The 8657-nt window shown below is 35.7% G+C and overlaps 1 non-coding gene across 1 annotated transcript; it reads right to left on the bottom strand.

Annotated features, from left to right (window-relative positions):
- Window positions 1-8347: 8347 nt before the first annotated feature.
- On the bottom strand, window positions 8348-8419 carry TRNAH-GUG (transfer RNA histidin (anticodon GUG)). Its single transcript has one exon. It is a non-coding gene; the product is annotated as a tRNA-His (tRNA).
- Window positions 8420-8657: the final 238 nt, after the last annotated feature.

The raw sequence follows: 8657 nt of genomic DNA, 5'->3' as shown, positions 1-8657 counted from the left end.
GAAGGCCATTGCCTTGCTTAGTGTTGTGTACTAGAGCATGGATAAAAACAATGGCCTCAAGGATTCATTTAGTTGCATGGAAGGTATTTTGACCGAAACATACAAGTTTTGTGTAGGGGGAGTGGGCCCATGAGACTACCCAACAATCTCATTTTTCTTGAATATTGATTTTGAGAAAGCCTATGATTAGGTAGATCGGACTTTCATCACAAATATGTTGATGTTTTTGGGGTTCGATCTGATGTTTGTAGAGAAAACACTATTCTCCAATGCATTAGTTTTTGTCTATGTTACACGAGTTTATGGTACATGGGTACTTTGGGTACATGGGAACTAGTATCCGGTACGGCTAGAAGCTTTGGCTAAATTTACAGGAAACGTCAAGTTGGAAGTGGCAATAATATAATATATTAAAATTTAAAATTTAATATATATTAATTTATTTATTTATTTTTAATTTCAAATAAAGTGTTATAATAGGGCTTCATAAAAAAAAGTGCTCAAAGAAAATGCCTTCATGCCTCCTATATGATTATCACTGGAGTTCGAAGAGAGATTTCAAGTTCGAAAAACCTTGGAGAAGTTATTTTCACAACATTAAGAGAATCTCCAAAGTGCAACTTAATTCCCTAGTTATCGATTCTTGTTAAAAGGACATCAAATATGGCAAGATATCTGCCATAGTGAAAATCTCTGCAACAAGATATATGTCTTTAAATGTCCAAACATGCTGAGATATCAACCGATCTAGGAATATTCTGGATATCATAAATTTAGTTATGATCATTTCCCTATTGTCAACTTTTAAGCAATCCTTAAATATACAACCAGTCTTAAAATGTGCACTCCTGCAATGAAAACCTTTAACTTCATACTAAAGAAAAGTGTAAATTGTGTTGTCTTAAAATGCGCACTCCTGCAATGAAAACCTTTAATGTGCACTCTTGTGATCGCGTATTGTGACCTTTTGATTCTGAAATATTCCGCTAGATAACAAATTATTTAAAAACCAGCGAAAGAGTAAAATTATGTATATTAAGAACACGAATCTAACCCTGTAAAATTCATAACGCTTTCCTACAACTCCGAAAGAGTAAACAAAATCAAGAAACTTAAACCTACCTACCGTGGAAGAGCGTCAATCTTCGTAGCCTCGGGAAGGGACTGAAACGCAATTGCATATGTAGAAACTGTCAATCGCTTTCGCTTGAGATGCCTCAGTACTCTGTTACGCCCTCTAACTTGTACCCAAAGAAATGTGGCGGTCGCCCTATATTGAATTTTTGCAGCCATACTTTTGTCACCAAAGATTTCACTCTAGCTTTTTTGGGGTTTTCTCTTTACGTCAGGTACTTGTTGATCTGGAGCGTGTGGGAGCTCCGATCCATCGAGGAGCTCCTCTATGGATCGGAGCTCCCACATGCTCCAGATCGGCGTTCCCACTCGACACCCGTACTAGAAAATTGCGATTATTCACAACAACACTCCTGAAAAGCTTCTTCATACCCGACAAAGCTCCTCGTGTTTTTGGAGCGTTTCGTACCATCTCCCAAGCTCCTAGGAGCACCGGAGCTTAAGGTACGTGATCTCCAAGGGTTGGGAGCAGTACCTGTGCAACTTAGGTTTTTGTCATATGAGTAACTCATTGTCCCCTCATATTTTGTTACATAGATTTATTTTCCAAAAGTACCATTTGGCCCTATATTTATATTTTTTTACAGTGGATGCAATGGATTATTTTAATGGAGGTTGCTTGTCCTTAGGGGCAAGTTTCCCTTTGATGGTTGTGAGATGATCGACAATAATTTTGTTGTGATTCACTTCTTTTGGTGAGTGTCGAGTGGATTTTGGTTGATAGTTCTCATGCTTGCTTGGACACATTATACTTAGCATTGGTGCTATGGTTGGTGACCACAAAATATTTTTTTTGTTGGTAAGGTTGGACTCTCTACTTGATTAGATCCCCACACCTTGGACTTATATTTGGCATGGTACTCTCACAAGTATGCATTTGGAATTGGTGCCTTCAATGGTTGTAGAGTAAACTTCATGTCTAAAATCATAAGTACCTCTCACTTGCAGAGTAAACTTTATATCTAACATCATAAGTACCTCTCACTTGTTGGGAATGTGGTTGGATGGAAACTCCAATGCTCGCACATATATTATATCATTCTTTGGTTGCCTAGTAGGGCTTTTGTTTTGGAGATTGGAGCAAATCCTACAATCATACTTGTGGTCGCAATATGGTAGAGAAAGGGGCCTTTCTTTGGTTCCTTGGAATGCACATACTATGTTGAAGGATGATGGAGAGTTTGGGTTGATTGGTATTGCCACTCAAGGTAGCATTCTTACAACCAAATGGTTGACAAGGTGCATGGAGGGTGTTGTTCCTTGGAAAGTTTTGTTTCAACATAGGATGATGATAGCATATCATATGGGCAACTTGCTAGGGAATTTGGCTGTGTGCGATATCATTTATTCCTCCTAACTATTTTAGGTTTTGGGCATGATTATATTCAAGAGTATGTGGTCAATGTGGAGATAAGTTATGGGCATGGTATATGGTATATGGAGGGGCCATAGTGCAAGTTGAGATCTGGCAAGTCACCCCTTTTGGAGCTAGAGGTTAGAAGGCATTTGCATTGAAGAATTGCTTCATTTTTAGGCTCATCGTTTTAGCAGGAAAGGCATCTTTTTGCAGGGTGATTTGTGGCAAGCAATTGTGAGGGGATATTGGAACTAAAACCATATTATTTTCTATATGTTTTGACAGATTGTGTGATGGCTACTAGGAATTATTGTTGTAGGTTTATTCCATGTGAGGTTTCTATTGATAATTGAGATAGGTTTGACAATGTCTTTTCAAAAGGAGTTGCTTGCAATTTTTGGTTCTATGAAGAATGGCAAGTTGGGAGTGGATGGCCTTCCTTGTGAGTTTTACAAGGCATGTGGGACACAATTGAAGATGTTTTTTTGTTGATTGGTAGTTGTAGTCCTATCTTTTGGGAAGTTTTCAAAATCTCTCAACCAATGACCAATTTGATTTCCAAGAATGTGGCTAAAGACACCATTGGGGGTTGAAGGCCATTGCCTTGCCTAGTTTTTTGTAACAGAGCACAAATAAAACAATGGCTTCAAGGATTCATTTAGTTGCATGGAAGGTAGTTTGACATAAACATACAAGTTTTGTGTAGGGGGAGTGGGCCCATGAGACTACCCAACAATCTCATTTTTCTTGAAGATTGATTTTGAGAAAGCCTATGATTAGTTAGATTGGAATTTCATCATAAAGATGTTGACGTGTGTGGGGTTCAGTTTGAGGTTTGTGGCGAAAACACTATTCTCCAATGCATTAGCTTTTGTCTATATGAGTAGGTCATTGTCCCCTCATATTTTGTTGCATCGATTTATTTTCCACAGGTGCCATTTGGCCCTATATTTATATTTTTTTTATGGTGGATGCATTGGATTATTTAATGGAGGTTGCTTTTTCTTAGGGACAAGTTTCCCTTTGATGGTTGTGAGATGGTTGACAATCATTTTTCTGATGATTCATTTCTTTTGGTGAGTCTCAAGTGGATTTTGGTTGATAGTGTTGATGCTTGCTTGGACACATTCTAGTTAGCATTGGTGCTATGGGTTGTGACCACAAAATAATTTTTTTGTTGGTAAGGTTGGACTCTCTACTTGATTAAATCCCCACACCTTGGACTTATATTTGGCATGGGGTGATTGTTAGATATTTCAATATTCACTATGGCATGGGACTACATAAATTCTTTGTAGATTCAAACTGCAGATTGTAATATTCTAAAACAATTGACTTGAATCTACTCTACTCATTAGCAGAAACAATAAACGATAGATAAAATCACGAAGCATATAAGAGAAAGAATTCACTCACACATAACACAATGATTTTTTGGGGAAATCCACAGCTAAAAACCCATGCTACCTATATATTGCATTAATCATAAAATATGAGAAGATTACAATTCTTTGCTCAAGCCCGAGCAACCTCTGCACTATCTCTATCTATCTCACTGCTTCCGAGACAAGCTCAAGCCAATACATAGCCAATTATGTTGCCTACCAAGCTTATATTTCCTTGCGCAGTTCCCTTGGGAATTAGCCCATATTTAATTGGGAAATTCCATAATTATGAATTGCACAATCCTCATAGGCCTTCCTCTGATTGCATGCACCACTTGTACAATTCAGATGATTATACAACTGATAGTACACTATCCCTGAACTCCAATCTCAACTGGGTAACTCTCAAATCTGACATGCATGAGTTATTTATGAGTGAATCATCAGTTAACTAGTTGAACACATGAAGCAACACCTCACTGTCTGACCTCCTACTAGTTCATCCATTAGTTGGAACTAGTTTAACTGAATTTAACTATGTTAAACTGAATTAATTAATTACAACTCAAAATAAACTCAACCAGGGCTCCTATAAAGTAGGAGACACTCTACATGACTCAAGTTAGACTCTCAACTCGAATTAATTGAGCCAACTAAGTCAAATTAACTTAGTTAACTATTACAAGTTGTCATGAGATGTGGAATTACAATTTAATTCAAGGAAAAAATTAAATTAGGAATTTCTTATTGCATTTTCAACAGTGACTCTCACAAGTATGCATTTCGAATTGGTGCCTTCAGTGGTTGTAGAGTAAACTTCATGTCTAAAATCATAAGTACCTCTCACTTGCAGAGTAAACTTTATATCTAACATCATAAGTACCTCTCAGTTGTGGGATGCTTGCACATATATTATATCATTCTTTGGTTGCCTAGTAGGGCTCTTGTTTTGGAGATTGAAGCAAATCCTACTGTCATACTTGTGGTTGCAATATGGTAGAGAAAGGGGTCTTTCTTTGGTTCCTTGGAATGCACATACTATGTTGAAGGATGATGGAGAGTTTGGGTTGATCTATGTCGCCATTCAAGGTAGCATTCTTACAACCAAATGGTTGACGAGATGCATAGAGGGTGCTGCTCCTTGGCAAGTTTTGTTTCAACATAGGATGATGATAGCATATCATATGGGCAACTTGCAAGGGAATTTTGCTTTGTGTGATATCATTTCTTCCTCCTAACTATATTAGGTTTTGGGCATGATTATATTCAAGAGTACAAGGTCAATGTGGAGATAAGTTGTGGGCATGGTATATGGTATATGGAGGAGCCATAGTGCAAGTTGGGATCTGGCAGGTCACCCCATTTGGAGCTAGAGGTTAGAAGGCATTTGCATTGAAGAATTGCTTCATTTTTAGGCTCATCGTTTTAGCAGGAAACACATATTTTTTGGGGGTGATTTATGGGAAGCAATTGCTTGTCTTTATAGGATTGACATACCTCAGTGCAAGGGTATAGTTTGCTCCCACATGACACACCATTGGCTTTGGAGTTGGTATGGTTCATCTCTCAAATGGATCTTAGACTTTGTGGTGTAACTATGAAATAATTCATTCGTCATAGATGATGTTAGTATTGGATTGCATCAAAAAATTAATTTTGTGCTTGTTGACCTTGGCTTGGTTCCATCGTCTTAAAAGGAAGTAATCTTGTTAAGAGAAGTTGTAGAGGGAGTGACCTCTGCTTTCAAGCCTCTAAATATCAAGTAAAAAAGGATAAGGAGTGTTTAAAGTCAAAAAGAAAACATGAATGTTTATGAAAAACACAAGTCAGAAATAAAAATGGGAGACCATAAAAGACACTATTAATTTTCTTTCATTTTATTGATTCAAAATTACATATTTATACAAAGTTGAGATGAATTTAAGTGAGTCTATCTTGGATTTGATTCATTGAAATCCGATTTCACTGTTTATAAATCATGTTTAATTGATTAACTCTAATGGATTAATTTTAAATCAGATTTGTATGATTACTCTTTAAATTTGATTGATTAATTAAATGCATATTTTAAGTCACTCGGGAACATTCCTACGTATTCATGAAAAGCAAAGGTCATAAGCAAGAGATTTCAATATGGAGTGATCTTTCCTTCTAACCCCTAAATTTCAAGTGAAAAATGAACCTCTGCCCTAGAACCCTCACTATAGGGCAAGGTGTACAAGGAGAAAGACGTGAAGAGTAACATATAGTTAGCAATCAAATACTCTCATGCCATCATTCTGTCATTTGCATAGGACTCAACATTCTTCCACTTTCCTTGCCCACAAGCTTTAGCCATTGCATCCCTTTGGAGTTGATTAGCATTGTAGTTGGTGTTGTGTCGAAAAGGAATGCATGCAAACCATCAAGTTATTTGATGAGTATGATAGCTAAAGTATTTGCGTACCTGTTAATTATCAAATATTTTAATCAGACAGTAAGTGATAGAAATCACTAGAAATTTGTGTTCTGCAGACATTGATGTTGTGGGAGGATAATAATAATGACAACATTGATGTTGTGGGAGGATAACAATAATGAAAATAGTACTTTTCATTAATACATAATAGAGCAGGCCAAATAATGTTTTACTGTAGCACCAAAATTGAAAATCAATAAATCTAGTCTACCAACAACTTAACCTCAAATATGTTTATTATTTATAGATTGTTTTGAAAAAAATAAAATTGAAGAGTGAAACAAAGAGAGATATCACAAAACATGGTCAGTGGTCACTTGATACTAAGAATAAAAAAAGAAAATGACCTAATACCTAAGTCACCTGACACGGGGATTCAGGATTCGTAGGATACGGGGATTCGAGTGTCGGATTCGGACACGTTGACCCCCCCGAACAGGACACGTAGGATTCGTTATATATTATTTTATTATATATATATATATATATATATATATATATATATATTAAAAATTAGATATTTCTTACACAAATTCTCATTAATGATACAAATTCATTGATTTCAAACATAGATCTTCATCTAGATATTAGTTTCACTGTTTACAAAGTAAGTTAGTAACATTATATCATGCATAGTACATACAAAATTCAAATATCTGCATAAACCCTCACAAACCTCATAAACTCTCCCTCATAAACCCTCATTTTTTTGGGATTCGAATCCCAAAATCGGGACACGACCGCGATTCGATGGTGTCGTGTTAGGACATGTGGTGTCCCATTTTAAGATTCGAATTCCCATCGAATCGTGTCGGATTCGTGGGATTCAGACACGTGGCCTGTTTTGGACGAATCCAGTTTCATAGCCTAATACAGGTCTCAAACTTGTGAATTTTGCATTATAAATACAAGGTTTTAATCCACTGAGTCAATAGACCAGTGAGAATAACCACCTCTTGATATTTCTCTCACAAGGAATCTTCAAACGAAAATAGTTATGTGCCAATGGAATTTCATTTCTTTCAGTAGAGTTTAGTTGTGATACGATTACATTAAAGGCGCCTTCACATTTTCAAAATAAATACTTTATTTGAAAATAAATGTTTACACTTACAGGTGTTTTGTCAAAACACAAAGACAAATAGGCAAAATATAAAGACCAAAAAGTGAGTAAGATACAGATTTAATGTTTTTCACATGGAAGTTTCAATGTAAGTTATATTTTCCAAAAAGCTGTTTGAACAAGATCCCTGACTTATGACAGTGGCAGGGGCATTCTGCAACCATGGTTGCATTACAGTGAATAAAGAAAATCAATTTGTTATTTTATTAAAAAATACTAAATCTAACAACTGATAGTTCTGAGTTGAGTAGGATAACAAGGGAGGTTAAATGAATGATACCATGAAAAAAACTAAATGTTTTTTTCAAATATACTAAATCCAGCCACCAATAATCTTGATTTGATTAGGTGCACAAGAGCACAAAGGTGAAATGGAAGAGACATCGGTGCTGATTTAAGAGTGGCTCTGAAGATAAATATGGTCTTTAATGATATATGTGTAAACGAAATGTAATTAATTTCTTTATTCTACTCGGCAGCAATCGATATTGGAACTGAAACCATTAGGATGCACTGAGAATCACAAATCTAACTAGGGCTAAAGCTTTGTCCCATACCAGAAATCAATACATTTCAAAAATAATAGAACAAATAAAATCTAATACATTTCAAAAATAATTGAACAGATAAAATCTAATACATTTTACCTGCACGAAATTGAGAGAGGATGCAAAACAAAGTATCTAACTAGGGCTAAAGCTTTGTCCCATACCAGAAATCAATACATTTCAAAAATAATAGAACAAATAAAATCTAATACATTTCAAAAATAATTGAACAGATAAAATCTAATACATTTCAAAAATAATTGAACAGATAAAATCTAATAATTGAAATTGAGAGAGGATGCAAAACAAAGTAGCAGTTCGAGGACGACCAAAGACAACAAATGTGGCTGCTGGGATTCGAGCCCAGGTCTCCACGGCCACAACGTGGAATTCTCACCACTAAACTACAGCCACAAAGATATGTTTAAAAGTATATATGTTTATCTCTTATCAAATATTAAAACCCCAGCCAGCACTTTCATCTCCAACCAACCAGCACACCATACACTCTTATCTTATTTTCTAAAGCTTTAACTAATGATTACATCATTCTGCGTGCATGAACATAACTACTGTGATTTACAATATCAATTTCAATGATATCATCGACTTGTTCCTTGAAATTAAAATATAAATAATTTCCTTTTCAAAT

Source organism: Pinus tabuliformis, chromosome 4_2 (assembly GCF_031772625.1).
Source record: "Pinus tabuliformis cultivar Carrire ecotype Pingquan chromosome 4_2, CPIR1, whole genome shotgun sequence".
In the NCBI taxonomy this organism is placed as follows: domain Eukaryota; kingdom Viridiplantae; phylum Streptophyta; class Pinopsida; order Pinales; family Pinaceae; genus Pinus; species Pinus tabuliformis.
Note: the sequence above shows the minus strand (reverse complement) of the source record. Positions and strands in the feature narration are given on the sequence as shown.